The 25,607-nt window shown below is 42.4% G+C and overlaps 1 protein-coding gene across 15 annotated transcripts in view; it reads right to left on the bottom strand.

Annotated features, from left to right (window-relative positions):
• Tnrc6a (trinucleotide repeat containing adaptor 6A) overlaps positions 1-25,607 on the bottom strand; it is a 183,684-nt gene that overhangs the window by 86,338 nt on the left and 71,739 nt on the right. The gene's annotated exons all lie outside the window — the stretch shown is intronic.

Here is a 25,607-nt window from a genome sequence, read left to right on the forward strand (position 1 = left end):
AAAAGTTACTAGATGATATTATACATTTCTCTTTTTTGGTATGTTTTGTTTTTATATTATGTCCATGTAAACAACACTTTGGAAAAAAACCAAGCTTACAAAAAGTAAAGTACAAGAATCGCCAAATAAATACTAATGATATTCCTTTTCCTCCCATCATCCCCAAGGCAGGTCACCATACACATATTTGTTCTTCTTTCATGATTCTTTCTGCCTGTAAGTTACAGTGCAGTATTTTTTTACGAGTAAAAATGAGCATATATGTATGATACAATGTGCTTTCACACTAGGTTTATGAATAATTTTCCACAACAACATAAGGCAATGGAAATAGCAATATTTATCAACATTTGCACAGCTGTTAAAATCAGCTGATTTTCTTATTAAATTTCCTTAGGTTTGACTAATGCAGCCATTCTGGGTTGGGGAGTTTTTTGTTTTCTTTTTTTTTTTTTTTGGTACCAGGGATCGAACTTGGGTCCTAGGCGGTGAAACCACTGAGCTAAATCCCCGCCCCCTGGGGTGTTTTTGCTTATCACCTCCAGCATCCAGGTTTTGGTTGTCACACTGGATACACTGGTATCTAGAAGAAGATAGGATTTAGCTAAATCCCACAGTGTACAGGAGGGCTGGTCCCCACAGCACGAGAGGGAACCAAGGCGCCAAGAACACCAATGCAGAGAAGGCCTGGAATGAATTTCTAGCCCCAGAACCTAGGATGTGATTTGGGAGGATCTGACCAGTGTGGTTTGACTTTTCCCACATGACCCTGCTGGGCTGCAATGTAGAGTTTACTACATGAGGTTGTGAGAGTCACTTTTAATTCAATCTCTCTCACTCTCCTCTCTCTCTCTCTCTCTCTCCTCTCTCCCCCTCTCCCTCTCCCTCTCTCTCTCTCTCTCTCTCTCTCTCTCTCTCTCCCCCCCTCCCTCTCTTATCTATCTGGTGGTGGTATAGCTAAGTTAGGTGGAAATATTATAGGCAGTCAGACAGGGCTATGCCCTGGAGGGAGTCAGTGCAGTGAGAACACGTTACAACTGTGGCTGGAGGCACATCCATTGAAGGCCAGGCCTCAAGATAAAGATGGAATGACCAGGCCTACATGCCTCCCCAAGGGATAAGCAATAAAGTGAAGATTATACTATGATTGGTATCACCTGGTCTAATAAAGTCTAGATAGACATCACTCAGCCAGGTGGGTGTTCAGGACCTCCTGATCCATCCCATCCTAGAAAGGCCCTTGCTTTTTCCATGTACACTTGCTACGAGACCTGCTTCCCCATTGGATGGCTATTACCTAGATGGCTGTACTTGTAATAGTATTGGTTGATCATAGTTCTGACCCAGGTTGTACCCACCTTGTGATTTTGCTCTATAAAACTTCCTCTCAAAGTGGGGTCCACAGCAATCCACTTTCGGGTCCCCTCCTGTCTCTCAGGAGCTATCTCTCTCAATACATTTCTCCTACTCTTAACCTCCATTGTACCTTAAAATTCATTCTTTGATTTTTGGGAACACAAACTCAGGGTACCTGACATCTAGCAGGTTGGAGTTACATTTATTCCCCCTGTATCAGTGGTACTGATGATTGATTTCACACCGAGCTTCATTCCCAGCCCTTTTTACATTTTTTGTCTTGAGACAGAGTTTTGCTAAATTGCCCGGGCTGGCCTCAAACTTGAGATCCTCTTGCGGCTGCCCCTAGAACTCTCGGGTTACAGGCGTGTGCCACCATGCCTGGATTTCAATGATCTGTTACTTAATTTGGGTACATGGGAGTAGGTCAAAGAGGAATAATCATGTAAGACCAGCACTGACTGATTTCTCACTGGGGACCCACTAAGGGATCTCCTCTTCTTAACCTTTCTCTTTACTAAATGATCAATCTCACTTTCTCCTGAATATTCACCCATCACTTTACAAACTCTAGCCATTTCCTTCTAAAAACAAACAACAGAAGGCTCCCTTGATGCCTCATTCTTATCCAGCTGCATTTTTTCTGGTCTCCTTGGCAAAGCTTCTTGGAAAAGCATTCTACACAGGCTACTTCCACTCGCTTGCCTGCTTTTCCCAGCCTATTGTAACCTGACATCCTCAGTCTTACCCCCAGACTTTTATCACAAATGACCTTGAAGCTACCATACTCAATGGTAACATTTCCATCTTCACCTTGATTTGCTGCTTAGCTGCATCTGCCACAACTGACCACTCCCTCTTTTTAAGAGACTCCTTCCCCCAACCCTCCCAATGGCATATTCCTGTTTACCTCTAGCCACTCCTTTTCTGTGTCCACTTCTAGAATCTCCTGCTTTTCATCAAATAAATGTTGGCGATCCCAAGACTGTCCCTCCCCACCTTGGTGATGGATGATACTATCCGTTTTCTGGTGTTCAGGTGCTATCTAAATGTAGGTGACTCAAGTTTGTAACCATAGCTCATATTTCACCTGTACACCTCAGAGTATGACAGTTCATCCCCAAACAAATACTTACTGCACATTTGCTGTATTCTGTGGATTGTACTAGACCCTGGTTCTCTGTCACTTAGGAGGAACTACTTTGATGGAGTAAGTCTAGTAGGGAGTGTGGGTTTTGTTTTATTTTTGAAGCAAACTTGTAGTGTGTGTTACTCACTATGGCAAGTGCAGAAAGGAAAGAAAACAAAGGAGCATAACACAGATTATGAGAGCAAAGTTTTCTTTGACAATGGAAAGCTCCACCTGAGAACTGAGGAGCGGCGGGAACGGTAGAAAAGGGTCTGGGCTGGGAGTTTAATCTGCAGCCATGGCTCTGGGCAGCAACGGGCCTCACAGGGCTTCTAAAGCTTCGCATCTACTGGACCCACCGCTCTTATTCTACTTGCACAGTAATTGGGAACAAAACCAGAAACAAGGTCCGATACGGGAAAACTGAGGCTGTACAAATTTAAGTAAGACTTTTCCTTCACTTGCCTTTGTTTCTTGGTTTCTCTGTTTTCGCTTCCTAAGGTTGCCAGGACAGAAACATTTCCCACCTCCTTTACTTTTGATTTTTTTTGTTGTTTTGGTACCAGGGGTCAAACTCAGGGCCTTGCGCTTTCGAGGCAGGTGGCGGAACCACTGAGCTACATCCCTGGCCCTCCCACCTCCTTTACTGAGCGGGGTGAATAATTGGCATACTTTGGAAATCATGTACTTGAAAAAAAGAATTGTTTCTTCCAAGGCTTTATCAAATCCTATCATGTGATATGGTATTTTAAAGCAAATCTCATTCATTTTATTTTTTACTTTTATTTTTAGTTTTTGCAGAGCTGAGGATAGAATCCAGAATCTTGTGGTTGCTTGACACATCTGCCATTGAGCCTAATACCTTTAAATTTAGAAAATGTCTGCAATAACAAATAAATGAAAATCAAAAACATCTGCATGATTTCCTGGAGAGTGTGCACTTATTTTATATAAAATTTATTCAGTACTTAACAGGTACGGGGCAGGCACTGTTCTAAGTGATTTACAAGTATTAGCTAATCATTAATTGCTTCCTCACACAGCCCTATGAGATAGGAATATTTTACTCACTTCATAGATGACAGTAATTAACTTGCCCAAAGTCACATAAATAATAAATGGTTAAAATTTTTTAAAAAATTGGCTCCAGAGCTCACCTCACTAACCACTCGCTGTAGATATTTTTCCTAACCATCTTAGACCCTGTACCCTCTTTTGATAACAAACATTTTGAAACACCTTTACTATTCCAAAATGATGGTTGTAGGAAATATGATTGACCCAAAGCATGATTTCAAAAGACAAATATAATGACTGCTATGATCTAACATGTCTCCCACCAGGGCAGATCTACTGATGATCTGGCGACTGAATGTGCTGTTAGGAGGAGGGACAGATTGAAGGTGGGTCACTGGGAATGTGACCTAGAAGGGTATTTTCTTGTCTCCAGCTCCTCCCTTCTTGCTCTGCGTCCTGGCTGCTGTGAGATGAGCAGCGGTCCTCTGCCAGGCCCTTCTCTCATGCTGTTTCTGCCTTGGCTCCCACTGACCATGGACTGAACCCACTGAAAACCCTGAGCCAAATATATCTCTCTTCTTTAAATTGTGGGTATCAGGTATTTTGTACCATTGACAGGAAAGTGGCTAATATAATGACATATCTCTGACATAAAGGAGAAATAAAAGTAATCATAATGAAATAAACTGTCTTTCCCTGTGTATATACTTGAGAAGACCCTGTGAAGTAGGTAGAGGCTGGACCTAAGTGTTTACAATCCAAGCAGAGTGACACAACCAGGTCTGATTGATCACTTGAACACCAAGAACTCTTGTTATGTTAGAGTGGAGAACAGGTCTCCGTCATGTTCTGAACAAAAAGCAAACAATTCTCCCTCCACTTATGTGGTAATTGCACTACTGGAAATGTTAGGGTATGTTAAAACTGAAAAATAAGGAAATAGGCTCTCAGATAATGATAAACATGCCTTTCATTTCTTGGAGTGTCCCGGTGTTGTGGAACTGTCTGTGTTTTCAGCCTCATGGCTCCTATCCACAAATCATTAGCATGCACATTTCCTCACCAGGTCCAGCTAAACCATTTCCAGCACTGCACTCACCCCTTGGAGGCTGGAGGCAAAGTACACTTGTTCCTCAGTACTCTACAAAGATTGGTTCTGAGATCCTCCCCCAAATCTCCACCACAATACCTATGCGCTCCAAGTCCCTTGCATAAAACGGTGAGTGTTTCCATACAATCACCCACAGCCTCCCATAGACTGTGAATCATCTCCAGATTACTGATGCTGCCTCATACAAAGTAAATACGACACAAAGTTGTTACATTATGTTATTTAGGGAATAATGATTAGGAAAAAGTCTTTACATGTTTAGTATGAATGCAATGTTTTTCTGAACATTTTTGGTCTGTAGAAGGTTGAAATTGGAGATGCAGAACCCACAGATATGGGGGGTCAGCCGTATTATTTTATTGAGAACCATTGCTCTGGCTCAAGGAAAGGGCTGAGGGCTGGGCTGGGGATTTAGTTCAGTGGCACCTTGCACACCTGCCTGGCAAGGACAAGGTCCTGAGTTCAGTCCCCAGGACAAAAAAACAAAAAAAGAAAACAGCTGAGGAGTGAATCCTGATAGTCCAATGATGAAATCAGCAAGACAGGTGGAAAAACAGGATAAGTGGGTTGTAATGTAGCCGAGGGACAGGCTGATATTAACACTACCGTCACTAAAGGACCCCAGTTAGAGGCCTGAGAGTTTTGACTCCTCCCTCTCGCAAGTTAATTTGCCTCAGACTTGTTTTCTTTTCTTTCTTTTTTTTTTGTTACCAGGGATCGAACTCAGGACCTTGCACTTGCAAGGCAGGCACAGTGCCACTGAGCTAAATCCCTGGCACTCAGACTTGTTTTCTTAATCTTTCCTTCCTCTTTTTCTTCACTTCCACCTTCTAGCACACTCTGAAAACTCCAGATTATCTTTTTTCCTCTTTTTTGTTGTGCATAGTTTACGTACAACAAAACGTGCACGTTTAAGGTGAAAAATGTGATGCACTTTGGCAAACAAATACACTAATGTAACCAACCCCATAATCAGTATAGAGAACACTTCTATCACCCCAGAAAATTCCCTTGAGATAGCTTCTCAATCATGCTTCTATCCCCTCTCCCACATATTTGCTACCAGGAAATCACTGTTGAGGTTTGTATGTATCACCACAAATTAGTACTGTCTGTTCTATAGCCTTATAGAAACAGAGTCATAGCATATATACCCTTTTTGCCTGGTTTCTCTTGCTGAACATGCCTGGGAGTGCCATTCATACTGCTGCATGTATCAAATTCATTCCTTTTTACTGCTGAGAAGTATTCCATTGAATGGATATATCACAGTTTGTTTGCCTATCCTCTTGTTGATTGACACCTGTGTTCTTTCCAGTTCGAAGCTATTCTGAAGAAAGCAACTATGAATATTCTTGTAAAAGTCTTTTATTTATTTTTTTAGAAGAGCGGACATATGCTTTCATTTCTCTTGGATAAATACCTAGTGCTGTAGTTTAGAGCGTGTGTGTTCCCAAAAGTCATCATGCTAAGGGTTTGGACCCTCGAGTGGAATGTGGGGAACGTGGTAGAGCCTTCAGGAGGTGGAGGTGGGCCTCGCAGGAGGACTTCTGTTCCTGGGGTGTCCTTGAATTGGATTGTGGGACTCCACGTCTTTCTCTTCCTCTCCCTTCCCGACCACAAGGTGAATAATTTTGCTTTGCTTTGTACTCTGTATAAAGTACTGCCTCGTCACAGGCCAGAAAACAATGGGGCCAAGCAATCATGGGCTGAAATCTTCAAAACTGTGAGTCAAAACAAACCTTTTCTAAGTTGACTATCACAGGTATTTGTTATAGTGATGGGAAGCTGACCACTTTCTGAAGCAGTTCTAGAAGCCCTCTTTTATAAGTGCCTTTAAAACAAGGTGTGGTCAAAAATACAGTGAATGGTGCTCCCAGTCATCCAACAGAAGAACAGGCTCATGAAAACATGATAGTGCGTCCTCATCCACAGTCACCAGGACTGGCACCACGTGACTTCTGGCTCCTTCCCAAAGTCAAAGTGACCATGAAAGGTGAAAGTTCTGAATCGATTCAGGACATTGAGGCGAACATGACAACACAACTAAAAACACTCGTGAAAGAGGACTTCCAGAACTGCTTCAGAAAGGGACAAAAATGATGGGATAAGTACACTGGAAGGGGAGGGGAAATTCTAAGGGAGCGATTAATGACAACGTGTCTTTTACTGCCATAATTTTTTTTTTTGGTACCGGGAATCCAACTCGGGACCTTGCGGTTGCAAGGCAGGAGGCACCACTGAGCTAAATCCCCGGCCCTACTGTACTAATTTTTTAAAAATGTGAACATTCATCGTAGTTTTTAATCATACCTCATATTTGCTTTGCTCAGCCTATAGAAACTTGTCCCCATAGAGCACCCTTAGTTATTTCTCTTAAAATAAAACTTGATCATCTTAATCTCCAATTTAAAATAATGCGAAGGTTCTCATGGCTCTTGATTTAAAGCCAAGCAGCTTTAACATGGTGTCTAACACCTCCCCAGGGTTATCTGCAATCACTCTTCCTGTCCAACATGCTCCAGGCAATCCAAAACCCTTCCTTCATTTTCTAAAGGGGCCCCTCTCCTTGATCCGGCCTGCAGCTCTCTACTTCCATGTAACTTCCTCAGGAAAGCTTTTTCTGACCACCACCTGCCTTAATCCTCCTGATCACATATTCTAAAAGCATCCTGTACTTCTTCATAGCATTAATCACATTTGCAATAAGATATTCTTGTCATTTGTTCAATCTTTGATTCTCCGAATTCTTTGTAAGCTCCAGGAGAGGAAGAACCATGTCGTCATTGTTCATCATTATATCTGTACATTTAGCACAATGCCTAGTATATCTTGGGCCCCTCAGTAGTACTTATTAAGTGAAGGAATGATCTTTCTGTAGTTTGCTTATCTCACTCTACGCAAACATCCGTATCACCACCAAAGTGTTCTTTCTAGTAAGCAAATCTGACCAGCTTTTGCTGCTGCTAAATATTCTTGAATGGCTTGAATGGCGCTATAAAACCAGCAGCCTAGTACGGGGGGGTTAGTGACTTCAAAAGTGCCGCAGCCCACAAGCTATCCACTGCTCTGTGAAGTAACCCCAAATAAACTCAGTTACCTGCCAGGCTGAGCTAGTTTGAGTCATTCTTTGGATTTTTGGTCACCTGTCATTTTGGAAGCACATTTCTTTAGATGTCTCCTGGAAATTCAGGCAAAAAAGATAAAATAGGTACTTCTGCCTTTTATTAGATCCTTCACATGTTCACTGCTAAAATAATAAATTGGCACTTTTTTGGTTTTTTCTGAGAACAGTGGTCTGCTTTTTCTTCCTTCACTCTCAGTCTACAAACTTTGGTAAAGAAGTGCTGCATTACCTTTTTTTTTTGGTACCGGGGATCAAACGTGGGACCTTGCACTTGTGAGGCAGGCAGCGGAACCACTCAGCTAAGGCCCCAGCCCCTGCATTAACCATTTTCATATTTAACTTTTTATAGTATCCAAGGAACACTGGGATCCATCCCCAGCCCTTTTTAAGTTTTTTATTTTGAGACAGGATCTTGCTAAGTTGCTCAGGCTTGCCCCAAACATGCAATTCTCCTGGCTCAGCCTCTGAGCAGCTGGCATACAGGTTGTGTGCCACTACACCTGGCTAGGTAATTATTCTTGTACATACAGACCAAGGGGAAGATAATTTGAGCATTAAAATACAAAATGGTAGTCAGGGATTATAAGCTTCAATATGATAGAAACCATGTGTCTCCAAATAAAATAAATAAATGCAAAAAATAAATGTATTTACTTATTAAATTCACTCACTCATTCATTTACAGTTTGATGAAGAATGAGGACGTATGTCTCCAACCAAGATGGAGGACCTAGAGCCTCCTGAAACAACTAGAAATACAGATTTATGAAACAACATTTGTACAATACAGAATTATGAAACAACAGTTTTGAAAACATTAAATATCATGCAGTGAAATACAGTGATACCTGAGAGATGGGGCACAAATGAGGTGAACACTGCAAGTGACTGAGGTTATTGCTCAAGGACACTTCTGGGAGGACAGTGGCACAGGGGTACAGAAAGTGGTGCCCAGGAAGAGTTCCTGAGTTGGAGTAATGTAGTCTGTAGAGGGCAAAGTGGCTGCAGTCCCTGGGTCAGAATATCACAGAGGAGAGAACTACACAGAGAGAGCACTCCCAAAACCTGCAGAGGTCATGCTTGAGTCTTTTTAGCTAAGAAATAATCAGTGGACATGTATCAGGAAGTTACTTAAGAAAGGGAAAGAACCCCCCAAGAGGATAAGAAGGAATAATACACAAGAGTCACAGAGAGAATTTATGTCCTCATCAGCCAGAGTAGAATATTCTTATTATCTATTTTTTTTTGGTACCGGGGATCGAACTCTGGACCTTGTGCTTTCGAGGCAGGCAGGAGAACCACTGAGCTAAATCCCCAGCCCCAGAGTAGAATATTCTTATAATTCACAAATCATCAGGTGCAGTACTCAGGAGCGTTTTGCATCATTAATGAGACAGAGGTACCTCTAAAACCTATTATGGTTTGATCTTAAATTTTACCCCCAAAACTCTTATGTGAAGGCTTGCTCCCCAGAGGATGTCACTACCTGGACATGGTGGAAATTTTGAGGGTCCTAGTAGGAGCATCCCTTGTAGGAGATATTGCTACCCGAGGTTCCTTTTCTTTCTCTTTTTGCTTCCCAGACCCTATGATGTGAGCAGCCTCCTCTTCCACATGCTCCCCACCATAATGTTCTGCTTCATCAAAGGCCTAAAGGTAACAGGCCAAGTGACCATGGACTGAAACCTCTGAAACCAGGAATCAAAGCAAACTTTTCCTCCTTTAAGTTGATTATCTCAGATATTTTGTCACAGTGACAAAATGCTAACTTGTGAACACACCAACAAAATTTGAAACCTATCTATAAAAGATTCAAACTGTTTTCAAGTAGCTTAACAATATCCCAGAACTAATTTCATGAACATTTATTGCATAAAAAAATTCAATACCCAATAAAGTAAAATTAACAATATCTGGCATTAGATAAAAAATTACTAAGTAGTTGGGTTGGCTAGCATGTACAAGGCCCTAGGTTTCATCCTCAACACTATGATAAATAAACAAATAAATTCAAGATTTAAAAAGTAGGAAAATGTGATTAAAATGTTAAAATCAATCAATTAAAATTGAACCAGATCCTAAAATTAGAAAATAATATTAAAATAGCAATAATATCTGTATTCCTTTTTTTTTTTTTCCTGTATTCCTTATGTTATAAAAGTTAAGATCTGCCTGGATGACTTTTAAAAAAAAAGAACTAAGTCAAACTTCTAAAGATAAGAAGAACTACAGGGCCGGGGATTTAGCTCAGTGGTTCCGGCGCCTGCCTTGCAAGTGCAAGGACCCAAGTTGGATCCCCGGTACCAAAAAAAAAGAACTACAGATTATAAGAAGAAAAAAACAAAAAAAGAAATACAGAAAAAAACTTCAAAATGTGATCAAAATATACATCAAATGTTTAAATTTCAAAAATTCATTTTAGTAAAATTCATTTTTTCATTATTGCCCAGCAAAATACTCCCTTTTGGCCTAAATACACTCATCCCATCATTCTTCCCACTTTCTGAAGCAGCTCTGGAGTCCTCTTCCATGAGTATCCTTACTTGTGCTGTCCTGGCTGTCTTGATGTGCTGAGCCAATTCAGAACATTTACTTTCATGGTCATTTTGACTTTGGGGAAGAGCCAGAAATCTCATCATAGCAAATTAGGTGAATAAAGTGGATGAGGCACACCATAATATTTTTGTGAGCCTGCTTTTGCATTAGGTGTCCCTCAGAAGCAGGAGTCACTATATTTTTAATCATCCCTTGTAAAGACATTCACGAAAGACAACTTCCAGAACTGCTTCAGAAAGTGGCAAGAATGATGGGATAAGTGTGTTTGTTCATTAGAGAGATTGGCCCACAGTTCCTCAGACAAAACACTGATATCTAGAATATACAAAGAACTGAAAAAAATCAAACCCACCAAATTTAAAGACCCAATCAAAAAATGGGCAACTGAGACTGATATATACTTCTCAGATGAAGAAGTACAAATGGCAAATAAATTATAAAAAAATATTCAACCTCACTGATCACTGAGAGATGCAAATTGAAACAATGCTGAGATTCCATCTCACCCCAGAAAGAATGGCTATCATCCAGAAGTCAACCAATAACAAATGCTGGCGGGGCTGTGGGGAGAAAGGAACCCTGCTCCATTGTTGGTGGGACTGCAGACTGGTGCAACCACTGTGGGACTCAGTATGGAGAGTCCTCAAGAAACTAGGACTAGAGGTTCCAGTTGACCCAGCTATTCCCCTGCTGGGTATCTTCCCAAAAGAATTAAAAGCATCATACCACAGCAATATATGTGCACCCATGTTTATAGCAGCACAGTTTGTAATAGCTAAATCCTGGAACCAACCCAAATGCCCATCAACCAATGAAAGGATAAAGAAGTTGTGGGGGTTTTTTTCACACAATGAAGTATTACTCAGGCATAAACAAGGATAAACTTGAGACATTTCTAGATTTTCTTTTTTTTTTTTTTTGTACCAGGGATTGAACTCGGGACCTAGCTCCTGCAAGGCAGGCAGCAGAACCACTGAGCTAAATCCCTGGCTCATTTCCAGGTAAATTTATACCTTGAGACCATACTCTTAAGTGAAATAAATTGGACACACACATGTAAATATCACACTGTTCCTCTGGTGTGAGAAACTGAAAGAGTAAACAAGGACCAAAATGTATAATAGATATTGTGAACTAGGAAGAAAATTTACAAATGGCAAGGGGTACATGGGAGGAGGGGGAGGGAAAGGAAGGAAGGGAAAAGAAAAACAATGAGAAAAGAAAGATAAAATTGAAACAAAGCTCTTGTAAATAAGAATGGGAAGAGGGGTTGAAGGGAAGGGAAGGGAATGGAAAAAAAGAATCAAGAGGGCCAGGGATTTAGCTCAGTGGTTCCACCACCTGCCTTGCAAGCACAAGGTCCCAAATTCAATCCCCGGTATCAAAAAAAAAAAAAAAAAAAGAATCAAGATGTATCATGTATAGGTACAAACTCCATATGAAGAATGTGATCATTATGTCCATCTAAACTGTACCTATTAACTTAATTAATGATAAAAATATAAATTAATATTAAATAAAATGAGAACTTGGAAAAAAGCAAAGAAAACAAAACAAAATCCCTCAACTAAAAGTAAGTGAAGCATGTGTGAGAGTCATGGGTTTGATCCCCAGAATGGCAACATAAACAAATGGGACAAATACAAACAAATAACCAAATGTGAATTTTAAACCAAGTCCCGTCGAACCCAAGTTCCTTAGAAATGAATATTATTCAGCAACAAAAGGAATGAACTGTTGACATACACAGCAGGGATGAATTTCAAAATAACTGTGCTGACAGAAAGAATCCAGGCCAAAAAAAGAAGAGGATGGTGGTGCTGGGGCAAACGGTATAATTCAATTTATATAAAAGTGGAGAAAATGAGCCGGGTGGTGCACACCATGATCCCAGCACTTGGGAGGCTGAGGCAGGAGGATCACTGCAAGTTTGAGGACATTCTGGGCTACATAGTGAGAGCCTGTCTCAAAAAATAAAAATTAAGGGCCGGGGATTTAGCTCAGTGGTTCCGGCGCCTGCCTCGCAAGCGCAAGGTCTCGAGTTTGATCCCCGGTACCAAAAAAATAAAAATAAAAATTGAAAAAAAACCCCGAGAAAATGCAACTTATTCTATAGTAACAGCAAGAATGTCTGTGGTTTCCTGGGGACAGAAAAGGTACTAGGAAAGATTTTAAAAAGGCAGAAGGAAACGTTTGGAGATGATGGATATGTTTGCTATCTTGATTGTGGTGATGGTTTCACAGCTGTATTTATATGTCAAAACTTATCAAATTATTCACTCTAAATATGTGAGTCAATAAAGCTGTTGCCAAAGAGCTTGATGAGAAACAGGATATTTACAGAACTTTAAAACACCTCCCACCAGATGATTATAGACTAAAGGGGAAAAAGTAGGCACCATCTTATCTGAGCATCATTAGAAATGCGACAAATCAAAACCTGGCACTGCTTGGTAGGATGCCATGGGAAGAACACAGCGTTGCTCCTATGCTGCTCTTGTCCAGCATGGGACCTTGAACCTAAGCACGAGGAAGCCTCACACAAACAAGGCTGTGGGACAGACATTCTTCCAAACAGTGAGCCTGGGCTGGGCCTGGTGGCACATAGCTGAAACCCCAGCACTCCGAAGGCTGGGGCAGGAGGATCGCTCTCAAGTGCAAGGCCAGCCTGTGCTGCATCATGAGACCATGTCTAAAAAATAAAGTAAAATAAAGAAAGGAAAGGAAGAGAATAATGGGCTTGTAACTTAAAAAATAACGTGTCAATGTTATGAACATCAACAAAAGACTAACGTAGTGATCCTGGTTGAAGGAGGCCAAAGAGATGTGACAACCAAAAATAAGCTTGATTCTGAACTGGATTCCTTTGATAAAAAGATATTATTACTATAACTATGGGACTGAGAGTGATGCTTCAATGACTTCAGTGCTAATTTCTTGATTTCAGTGGCTGTATTAAAGTCATGTGGGAGAATTTGTAGGAAATATGCACTAATTTATTCCAGAGAGGTGGCCTTTGCTGGCTCTATTTCTAGATGACATTAGCAATTTATTCTCAGTGGTTAGGGAAAAAGTTCTTTTCCTGTACCTTGAGCTTTTCTTTTAGTTTGTAATTATTTTTAAAATCTTTTTTTTTTTTTTTGGTACCGGGATTGAACTCCGGTCCTTGCGCTTGCGCAGCAGGCGGCGAAACCATTGAGCTAAATCCCCAGCCCCTACTTTTAAAATCTTTTACTTACATTTTTGTTCATATATTTGAAATATCTGTGGCAGAGATTCATAGAAATAGAATAGCGGGGTGAAAGAATGTAAACATTTTAAGATGTAGTGGGTGTTGCGCATCTCATTTTAATTTATACTTTTTTATAATTCGTGTTTCTTTAGTCACTAAGGAGATTGATAGACTTTTGTATGTCTTTATGTGTTCATAAGCAATTTGTATTTCTTTCTTTTGAGATGCATCTTCATATTTTTGTCCAATTTAAAAACTTTCATATGTCTTTAATTATAGTATAAGAGCACGTTATACATTAAAGCAATTTGTTCTTTGTGTAGTCTGGATTTTAAAAACTTTTTTCACTTCCCTTTTTGTTCCCAACATTTTAGTCTGTGATATTTTTATACTATGTATCTATTCCACATTTATATAGTCTTTTTTCTCCTTTTTGGAGTCAGCTTTTGTGTAGTGCTTTAAAATATTTTCTCCAATTCAAGACTGTATGTGCACATACACTTCCAGGCTCAATTTCGTTTTTATTTACTGGCACTTGAACTGTTTTTCGGCTAGAGTTTGGATCTTAAGTAACCCAGAAAGGTGTTGCTATCAGGAGAGGGTCGACACCTCCAAGAGGTGGGGCCTAGGGAGGTCTTCCAGTCACTGGGGCCTGACCCAGCCCCTTTCTCTTTATAAATGTCCCTTTTTCCTGTCTCTGCCATGACAGGCGGAGCTTTGCACCGCCAGGTGCTCCTTGCCGTGATGTACTGCTCACCACACACCCTACACAGCAGGGCCAATCAACCATGGACGGAAACCTCCCAAACAGTTGGCCAAAGCGAACCTTTCCTCTTTGTAAGTGATGTGACAGTGAACTGTGGCGTCCACTTGAGTAAGAAACGCCAGCAGGATTAGTAAACACGGTTCTGGGTGTGTCCGGATGACTGACTGACTGACTGAGGAGGGAAGACCCACCAGGGCGTGGGTGGCACCAACCACTAGGCGTACAGCCTGGATAGAATACAAGGGAGAGGAAAAAGGAAGTCTCGCTTTTGCTCCTCCAGAGGAGCTCCAGTCTCCACCTTCGCCCTTAGCTATCCATCTCCAGGCTGCCAGGGCAGACCCCTCACACGGGACTCTGCAGGGAGCTCCAGGCCTTCGACTTCTGCCTGGATCCTCCCGCTCTCCGCATGCAGACGGCCATTTTACACTCTTCCACCCCTGACTCTGCAGGCGGCCATTTTGAGCCTGCATTGTAAATCCTTTACGTAATATCTATATTATATTACATTATATCTGTTCCTCTAGTGAACTCTACCTGATTACATTTGATTATCTCAGATATTTACCAAAGTAATGAAATGGTAATTAACACAACCAGTTTGGAGTTTATTTAGTCTAAGGAATTAGACAGGCATCCATTTTTAACATGTTTTTCCAAATGTCTAGCCAATTGCTCCAACACCAATTACAGCACTACATAATTTTATTTTTTCTCGCTGATTTGGATATAGCTTTACCATATACTGGTTTTGCAAATGCATTTGGGTCTATTTGTAGATCTTTAACCTGCTTCATTAATTTGTCTTTCCCTTCATGTACTGCTACCAAACTCTTTCATAAATGTAGCTTTGTAATATGCTCTAGTACTTACAAGGGTTAAACCTTCTTTATTACTTTCCTTTTTCAGAATTTTCCTGGCTAGCTTCACTTGTTTATTTTTCCACTTGAACTTTAGACTTAGTGAATCTGCTTCCAAAAAAACTTCATAATGTATTTCAATTGACATAAAATTAAAGGTAAGGGCTAATTTAGGGAGAATATATATCTTTACAGCATTAAATCTTCTGATGAAAAGGGTATATATTTTAATTTGTTTCTTCTTTCATTTTTCATTTTTGTTGTTGCTAGCATTGCAATAGTGGGTCTTGGTGCTGTTTTAAGTGTCACATTTTTCCATTTTGTTTCCTAGCTTTTTTTACTGAAATGTGGAAATGTTAATTTGGGCTACTAGTTTTGTAACCAACTACTTTGGTTTTTATGAGATTTTCCAGTGATACCGTTGGATTGTCCAGAGATGTGATCATGTTACTTGTGTGCCTCGAGTCCCGTGCCTTAGTCCACTCAAAAATCATGTTACTTGGAAACATCATACTGTCTCCTCTTTGCAAGTTTAAAAATCTTTATTTCTATTCTGGCATAGTTAGTATAATGTTAAACAATGGTGGCAATATTATTTCTCTATCTTCCTCCTGACTTTAATGGAAAGTACTTCTAGTGTTCAATATTGACACTATATTTGCGAGGTTTTTTTCTTTGCTGGGGAATGAATGTGGGAATGTGTGCATGCTAGGCAAGTGCTATACCCCTGGGCTACATCCCTAGCCCTTGGTGCTATATAAAAGTTAAATGTGTTATTAGTATATCAGTATGAATGTTAAATTTAATTAACAATTCTAGTCTCTAAGGAAGGTTATGTAGTAATTCTCCTTTAACCAATATTAAGAGTTCCACTAATATCAATAGGTAGTCTGTACAACATGGAGTTTGAGAACCCAGACTGACTGATTTAAATTCTAGACGTGCCATTTATTAGGTGTGACCTTGGCAAGTTTCTTAGCTTCTCTGGTCCCGAGTTGCCTTTTCAGTAACTCAGAGTTGATAGTTGCTCCTAATTTAAAGCACTGTTGCAGGACTCAATTGAATAAGTAAATATAAAGCCCTTTGAACAGTGCCTGGTTCATAGTAAGTTCTAGATTAGTATTACTCACTAGTATTGTATTTCTAGAATAATCCCTCCTGTGCTGAACTTTTTAGTTATCATTGTTTTCAACAAATGTGTTTATTGACTTATGGAAGTATTTACATCCAGAAAAGTGCACAGCTGGATGAACTGCTACCAAAGTGAAGACACAATGCAACTCTACCCCCAGAAACTTACACCCCACTCCACACCCCTCCCCGCAAAAGACCACCAGCTTCCTTCCTAGCACAGTATGGCATATCGTGGTCTTAAGGTGCTTCTAGAAGCTGGTTTGGGTGTCAACATTTTTCTGGCTAGGGCTGGGGATGTAGCTCATTAAAAAAGCACTTTCCTAACATTATACATATTTTAAGGAAAAACTTGAAAGAATTTCTTTTCTCCATATATTAGGCTGAATCATAGTAAATTACTGATACTTGTCTTGGAACTGCAAACATGCTAGTTTCATGAGAGAAGTTCTAAATAAATGGAAGAACATCCATGCTTATCGATCAGAAGGCATCACAGTGTTGAGATGGCAATAATCTCCAAATTGATTGAGATTCAACTCAAGTTATATTAGAATCCAAGCTGGATTGTTTATAGAAATCCACAAGCTGATCCTAAAATTTATATAGAAATTGAATAGACCAAGAATTGCCAAAAACATCTTGAAAAAGATGAAAGTTGGGGCTGAGGCTAGCTCAGTGGTAGAGTGCCTAGAATGTTCAAGGCCCTAGATTTGGTACCACAGAACCACATGGAGAAAAAGATGGAGACAGAGGAAGAGAAAGAGGAAGAGGAAGAGGAAAACGAAGAAGAAGAGGAAGAGGAAGGGGAAGAGGCAGAAGAGAAGGAAGAGGAAGAACAGCAGTAGCAGCAAAAACAACAAAAAGAAAACAAGGTTGGAGGAGAACTCATGCTCCTCAATTTCCAAAGTTACTACAAGGAACAGTAATTAAGCAGTTTCACATGAACATAATAAACATATACATCAAAAGAATAGGGTTGAGAGTCCAGAAATAAACCCTTACGTTTATGATCAATTGCTTGGCAATAAGGATAACTGGAGGAGTAGTCTTTTCAACAAATGGTACTGGACAACAAAATACCCAAATGCACAAGAATAAAGTGTGGTCTCTACTTTACATCACACACAAACACTACTTAAGATTACTTCAAGACCTAAATGAAGAGCTATAACTATAAAACTCTTAGAAGAAAACATAGGGGTAAATCTTCATGATCTTGGATTTGGCAATGGTTTCTTAGATATGACACTAAAAGCACAGGCAACAACAAAACAAAAGGACAAATTGGATATCATTAAAATCAGATAATTTTGTGAATCAAAAGAACTATTAAGTGAAAAAGCACATTTAATGGGAGAAAATATTTGCAAATCGCTTAGTAGAGGAACATTATGATTCGCATCTGGAATGTCCCCCAAAAGCTTATGTGGAAAAACTTGGTCCCCAGTGAGGCAGTATTCAGAGGCATGAGGTGATTGGGTTATGAGGGGTCTAATATCATTATTGGGTTTATCTGTTGATGTTCACAGCTTAATGGAAAATTAAGAGTTGGGGCCTAGTTGGAGGAAGTGTGTTATTGGGGAGAAGTGTTTATAGGGAGTATTTTGCCCCCGCCCCTTTCCTCCCCCCTTTTCTGGCCATTATGAGGAGAGCTACCTTGCTGTGCCACGCCTTTCCACCATGATGTACTAGCTCAGCATGGGCCCAGAAGCAATGGAGCCAGTAGACTGTGGACTGAACCTACCGAAACTGTGAGCTAAAATGAACCTTCCCTCCTTTACACTGTTCTTCCCAGGTGTTCATCACACCAATAGAAAACTAACAGAATGCGAGACTTGTATCTAGAAAACAAATATAAAGAACTCTTGTAACACTTATAACACAATAACTCATAAAACAAATAACAAATAACTCTTATAACACAATAACAAAGAGACACATAACCAAAATTTTTTAAAAAGCATGAAGGATCTGTGTGGCCATTTCTCCAAGGAAGTTATGCAAATGACCAATAAGCACATAAAAAGATTGATATCATTAGTCTTGGGAAATGCAAACAAAAACCACAATGTGGTAACAACTTCACATCCACTAGGATGGCTATAATAAAAAAGATAACAATAAGTGCTGACAAGAATGTGGAGAGACAGCCAGGGATTTCGATCCTCAGTACGAAAAAAAAAAAGAATGTGGAGAAATTGGGATTGTTATACACTGCTGGTGGGAATGTAAAATGGTTCAGTCACTTTGGAAAACAGTCTGGCACTCCTGCAAAAAATAAAAACTAGAATTCCCGTATGACCTACCAATTCCCTATACCTAAGGGAAAGAAAAATAAATATATGTCCAAAAACCTCATAATAAATTTCCATAGCAATATTTGTCATAATAGTAAAAAAAATAGAAATAACTCAAATGTCCATCAGTTGATGAATTTACAAACAAAATGTAGGATAGCCATTCAACAGGATATTATTCAGCATAAAAGGGAACAGTCTCCTCCATGATCGAACATGGATGAACCTCAAAAACTTTATGTTGTGAAAGAAACAGACATAAAAGATCAAATACTATGGTTTGATTCCATTTATATGAAATGTCTAGAATAGGCAAATCCATAGAGCCAGGAAGTAAATTAGTGGTTGGCTAGGGCTGAGGTAGGAGATTGAAAGAGCAAAGGGGGTGGTGTTTAAAGGGGATAGGGCTTCTTTGGGAGGTGATGAAAATGTTCCAAAATTGATTGTGATGATGATTGCACAACGACGAATATACTAAGAACCATCGAATTCTACACTTTAAATGTGTGAATTTTAAGGTGTGTGAGCTATATCTCAGTAAAGCTATGGCCATTTAATGTAGCTTCATCTAACATTCTATAGTAGCATCGACACGCTAAGGTCTGGTTTGAAGGGTGTGATAGTTTGTGTGTAAAACAGAGGCTTTTACGGCAATGGAGGGAAGAAGGCAGCCAGCGGGGGTCGCAGGCAACTTCTTTACTGAGGATGGAAAAGCTCCGACAATCCTCGTGGCGGGAGGAGGAGAGGACCTGGCTGGGAGGAAAAGGTGAGACTGGGCGGAGTTGAAGGAAGGCTCCAGACCACAGGTGAAGGGAGCACGTGAGTTCAGATCCACTTAACTCAGGTACAGAGGCCATCTTTATTACGGGTCTGTTTTCTCAGCAAAGAGGGCAAAATCGTTTCGCACAAATGTTGGTAAAGAAGTGGCAGAGGGGGCTCAAAGGGGCCCAGCACTGAGCGCCCAGGCGGCAGCAGAGGCGTGAAATCCGAGGGGCAGCGAGCGAGACTTCTGCTGTTAGCCCAGCCGTGGCCCCGAGTCATCTCCGCTGCAGGCCGGACAGCCCCGCTTCTTCCAGCGTTACTCACCCATCTTGGCTGGGAGCCTTCCACTCTGGACAGCCTTCCTCCCGGGGCTGACTGTTCGCCCCGGTGAGGGCTCACGCAAGCCCCCCTCCCTGGGCCCGCACAGTATGCTTCCATGAACTCAGCCTGCGGTAACCATGACTGCAGCGCAACTGGGCAGCTTTGCTACACTGGCTTAGTGACAAATCCGAAAAGCAGAGGGAGATTTATCTGATTTAGCCACAGGAGATCATGCGGGTGGGAAACTTGAGGTTTGTTAAAGAAACTAGGAAAAAAACCATGTTTAGCATAGCCTTCCTGGATAGTGTCCCTCTTAGGTCCCCCATGGGGCTGCCCGCTTTGCTCGCCTCCTTCAGTCTCTTGCGCCACAACAGAACTGTCCCTGTCCATCTCCCCACTCAGTCTGTGGCATCAGAAGTAGGCTCTGGCTGCCACTGCATTCCCAGTTCGAGGCACGTTCATGCTAGGTGCCTTAGTCTCACTTTTTTCATTGTTGGGACAAAATACCCAACACTCACAACTTGAAGAGGAGGGTGATTTGGGGTCATGTTTTCAGTGTGTGATCAGCTGGCTCCAAGGCAGAAACTGCATGGTGGAAGGGTCTGGCGGAAGAAAGCTGAGCACATCATGGCAGCCAGGAAGTGGCGAGCAAAGGGAGGAGCCAGGCAGGAAGAAATACCCTTCCAGGCCACGCCCCCAGAGGCCTTCTGATGAGGCCTCGCCTCCTAACAGCACTCAGCTCGGATCTCTTCAGTGGATTAATCCACTCGTGCGTGTATCACCTTCATGGTCCGACCACCTTCCAAAGCCCAACCTTGGAACATATGAGCCTCTCGGGAGGCATTCTAGATCTAAACCATAACACCATGCACTCAACAGATATGTGCTGACAGAATGACGTTTTGAAGATTAAATGAAATAATCGATGTTTAACTCATGATTCCCAAGCCACATTGGCTCAGGGTTAAGAAATAGGAACATGAAAAAAGAAACCATTTATTCACCTTCTCTGCAGGCTCTTGGGCTTTCTTAAAATTCTTCCCCAAAACTGTGGAGAGACAGCACAGACTCTGGTAATCGACTGCGTGGATCCCAGTCTTGCCTCTGCAACTGAAGAACTCTATGAGCCACCCTATCTATGCCTCAGTTTACTCATCCATGGAATGGGTCATAAGGTTGCCATGAAGATTACGTAACTATTGACAGAGTGCTTCTAACAGTGCTCAGAGTACCGCGAATACCAAAGAAGAATTTAATAAATGTCTCCCAGATGCTCCGCCCACTACTGCTCCTGGCTGCCCTGATGCTGTGCTTCTCTATCAGTCCGGCTGTCTACAATAATCTCTCGCTCCCACTGATGCGCAACATGTCAAGCCGACACTGTGGTCCAGGCAGCTTTGTATACCGATTAGATTGCATCCAGCCACGCTCACAATTACCAAGACCACACCTTCTCCCACTTTAAAGTTCCTGTGAACCCACTGAGAACCTTGCAGATTCTGATCTGGAATCTGGCAGGCCTGAGAGTCTGCATTTGCAACAAGTTCTCGGGGGATGCTGATGTTGGACATCTGTGGACCACCTTTTACTTAATGAGAATCTAAACAATAAAGATTTATTTTCCTCACGAATCTGTGTACTGAGGTAAGGAGAGAAACAAGAAATAAATTTTTAAAATCCCAAGATTTGAAAGAAATAAATCAAAAGACATACTGATATAGGTAAACTGTACCATCGTGTAAGCATTTAATGTTATCAAGCCTTATGTATCTGTGATTCTCTTGGTCACAAAATGACTGCTTCAGGTCCAGCCATCAAGTCCATGACCAAGGCAGAAAGAAGGTGGATGGATAAAGGTTAAGAGCCAGTTCTCAGTGTGCCCTTTTAATGAAAACAAACACTACCTCAGATACCTCCTTCCAAGCTCTTGTTAGATCTCATGGGTGAGAATGCTTCAGGGAAGGATGAGAAGGTATTTAATCAGGCACTGTCCTGCCCCAAACAAAATGGGGAAGAATGAGCAGAGTGGTTAGTAGACAAGCAACTCTCAGTGACAGCCGCAGTCTGTGTTTCTGCCCAGAGTCATATACCACACTTGTCACTCTCAAAAAAGTGTGGGGTTAGCCCGACACAGGATGTAATCCCAGCATTTGGGGAGACTGAGGCAAGAAGACGGAAAGTTCCAGCACAACCCAACTTGGTGCATTAGCAGACCCTGTTTCAGAAAATAAATAAAATAGAGAGAGAGATGGAAGGGAAGAAGAGGGGCAAGGAGGGAAGAAAAAAAGTAGTTCTGGGTAACTCAGTGCAAAGGCCCTGAGTTCAATCCCTGGTCGCACACACGCGTGCACACGCACACACACATATGCACACGCGTGATTATGGGGTTAGTGGAACACTGTTTCCCTGCCCCAGAGCTTAGGACTGTGTTCACGAGGGTGGCAGGAGAATAACAGGAGCACTGGTCTCAAAATCACCACTGTCATCTTTTTCGAAAATTTATTTTGACACATGGTCTCTTAAACTGCCCAGGCTGGGTTCAAACTTAAGACTCTCCTGCCTCAGCCTCCCAGAATGGTCTGGGATTACAGGCGTGCACCGCTCCCTGGCCCACCATCTCCGAGCGCTGAACAAACACCTTTAGCAAGAACTCTTTCCCAGGCTTTTCAAGCTCCCACACAGGGCAGTTCTGTGCCCGCCTGAGGCCCCAGGCAGCCGCGCTGTCTGAAGCAGGCACCCCACTCCTCCCTCAGCCAAAAGCTTGGGGGAAACTAAGGCCAGGGTCAAGGGGGTGGCACCTGGGGCTGAGCCAGGGCGAATCAATGCACACCTCCCTAGGCAGCTACCGATTGGCTCAGGGATGGCCAAATCAACAACCGGGCTAAAAACAATCTAGGGATTCCTTGAAATAAAGGAGAAACAGACGGACTGTCCACATGGCTGGCATAGCCACAGAAGCTTCTGGAGGTCCTCTTGAAACCACAAGGAAGCAAACAGCTGGAGAAACATCCAACTACGAGAAGGTGGAGTGGACAAAGAAAACGTTCACCTTCGTGACCTACACAAACTATGTCTGAACCGTTCAGCTTTGAAGGCAGTAACTCTCCCTACTTCAATTAGGTCAGTTTGGCCAGGAGTGACGTTGTACTCCTTGGAATCCTATGTACTCGGGAGGCTGAGGCAGGAGGGGTAAAGTTCAAGCCCAGCCTGGGCAACATAGGGAGACTGTCTCAAAATGTAAAAATTTTATAAAGGGCTGGGGATGTAGCTCAGTGCTACAGTGCTTGCTTAGTATGTAAGAGGCCCTGGGCTCAATCCCTAGTATAACGAGAAATAAATTTTTTAAAAAGCCAGTTTGCACTGCGACCGGCCGCTGGACCGAGCAGGCATCGTAGCTGCGAGGACCGCGTCACCGCCTGCCACGTGACCTCACTTCCAAGCGGCGCAGGGTCTTCAGCTGCAAAAGGGGAAAACCGAAGGGCACCTTACTCCGCTTGCCTGCGGGTCCAGCTGAAGCCGAGGGGTCCCTCAGCCAACTGGCCCTGCCGGAAGTCGCAGGCGGCCGCCATCCGGGCGGCTCTGAGGCCCAGCCCGACCTGCAGGGGGCCCCTGCCCGGGTCCTGGTGCCGGGTCTCGGCGGGTGGGGCACAGAGGCCCAGGCTAGGCCGGGAGCCCCAGGTCAGGTCCAGGTCCCCTGCGCTCATCTCCGCCCCACGCTCCCAATGGGTTTGTGAGCGCAGGACGTGGGTTCTCCTCCTCGCGGGGATCCGGCTCCCGCGGCTGCCACTGCCTGCGCCTCCCCTGCTCTCCGCGGCCTCGGAGACGGCCCCACACGCGTCCCACGGCAGTGTTTTGAAAAACCAAGCCTGAAACGAGAGTTATGTTACTTCTGCTTCCTGCCTTCTGGTGAGAGAAAAATGGACTGGGGGGAAGGTAGGGGCAAATCCACCCAGGACAAAACAAGAATTAGTATCTCACTACACGATGCTGCCTGCCACCGTATGTTCACTATGTCTTCGTTACACTATGATTACGTTACTGTGTTACATTGCGGGGTTGAGACAGGCTCTCCCTATGCAGTTCAGGTTGGTCTTGAACGATGTAGCCCAGGCCGGCCTCAAACTCACAGCCATCCTCCTGCCTCCGCCTGCTGAGTGCTGGGATAACGTGTGTGATGCCTCATCTGACTAAATTATGACTTTTAACGTGCTGTAGCTGGGAAGGCGTTACCAATTCACCATAGGGTAAAAGCAACTTTGTTTCAACTACAAAGTCATTTTAACTTTGTGATAAATGGCTTAGTGCGATATCTGACACCTGCTGCAGTCATAATAAATGTTAGTTTTTCTCCCTGGGTTCTCAATAAGAGCTGTTAGATATATAGGGTTAAACAGTGTACACTTCAGAATTATATGTACAGTATGACAACATTTATGTAAAAAAATGCATCAAGTACATAGACATAATGTGGCTTCTACAGAAAGAGGAAACATTTAGAAAAACATCTGGAAGGATACACTCCAAACTCACTGAAAAGGGGACCCTAAGAGAAGCCCAGGTCTGGGGATGGCAATTAAGAACTTTAGCCTTATCTGTATGTCTTCATCTTGTTTGCTTTTTAAAACAGGGCCTCACTGTGTAGATCAGGCTGGCCTTAAACTCACTATGTAGCCAAGGCTGGCCTCGAACTGTGATTCTTCTGGCTCGGTCTCCTGAGTGTTGGGATTACAGGTGTGTGCTACCACGCCTGGCTGTCTGTTTTAATTTTTTTTTAAAGTAAATATATCTATATCTTATGTGTACAATTAAAATGTCTTTACAAAAGTAAATTAAAATTGGAAAAAAAAAGTGTTTGGGAGGGAAGCCAAGCGGCCCCAAGTAAGGTGTCCACAGAACAATCTTTGCTTTTTTCTTTTTTGTGGTACTGGGGACCGAACCCAGGGCCTCCACACTGAGCCATGCCCGCCACCCCAACCTTCGTTCAGTTTTTAATTTGAGACAAGGTCTTGCTCAGCCTCTAGGTTGTCTAGTCAGGGCTCAAACTTGTGGTTTTCCTGCCTCCACTTTCCAGAGTGCTGGGGTGACAAGTGTGTGCCCCCTGCCCAGCTTCCTCTGTTTTGTGACTCTTGGGTTTTCATAACTACATGGTTTCTTTTGGATGACAGAGGATCAGGGTCCCTCCTCTGAGATCTGGTTGAAGCACAGCTTACAGTACCAAGCATGCTCATCTTTCTGGGTCTCTTCCAGGTCTCCGAACTCCAGGCTGCTCCAGGGGGTTCTAACTTTGGAATCACACAGGGGAGATTAGTGGGCAGCGGCATGAGAGGTGCTCGGGAATATTGATGTGACAGCCAGCCAGCTCCTGCAAGCAGGCTTCCGGCATCCTTACTCCCCGAGATCTTTACATTTCCTCTCACTGAACTCATCTGAAAAATTCATTTACTTAACAAACACAGACTTCAAAGGAATTTACTTTCTCTTTAGTTGTCTTATCTAATGCTACTGATTGTAGTTGCCCAGAAACGTGCTTGTGGAACTAAGAGGAGTCACCCTGCTAAGTTAGTTTTGTGCGGTCAAAAAAGAGCAAGGACCTGTGTGGAGTAGAGGTGGTTCTGACGTCGGGTGCCCTCACTGCATCCCTGACCTTTGCTTCCCTTCTCTGCAAAATGGAGACAAAGCAGAATAACAGCTGGGGACAGATTCAGAGGCTGCTTTTGGTTTGCATACAGCAAGCACCCAGTGAATATCTGGCCTACTTTATCACAATTGTTATTTTGTTTGTTTGTGTTTGTTTTTGGTACCGGGGATCGGGTCCTTGTGCTTGCAAGGCAGGCAGGCGGCAGAACCACTGAGCTAAATCCCCGGCCCTACAATTGTTATAACTTTTATGTATCTGGCCAACAGGATACAGAAAGGTGCCATTCTTGGAAAAATTTTTGTTG

The sequence above is a fragment of the Heterocephalus glaber genome, unplaced genomic scaffold (genome assembly GCF_053883595.1).
Source record: "Heterocephalus glaber isolate CG9 unplaced genomic scaffold, H.glaber_assembly_v1.0 deba00000943, whole genome shotgun sequence".
Taxonomy (NCBI): domain Eukaryota; kingdom Metazoa; phylum Chordata; class Mammalia; order Rodentia; family Bathyergidae; genus Heterocephalus; species Heterocephalus glaber.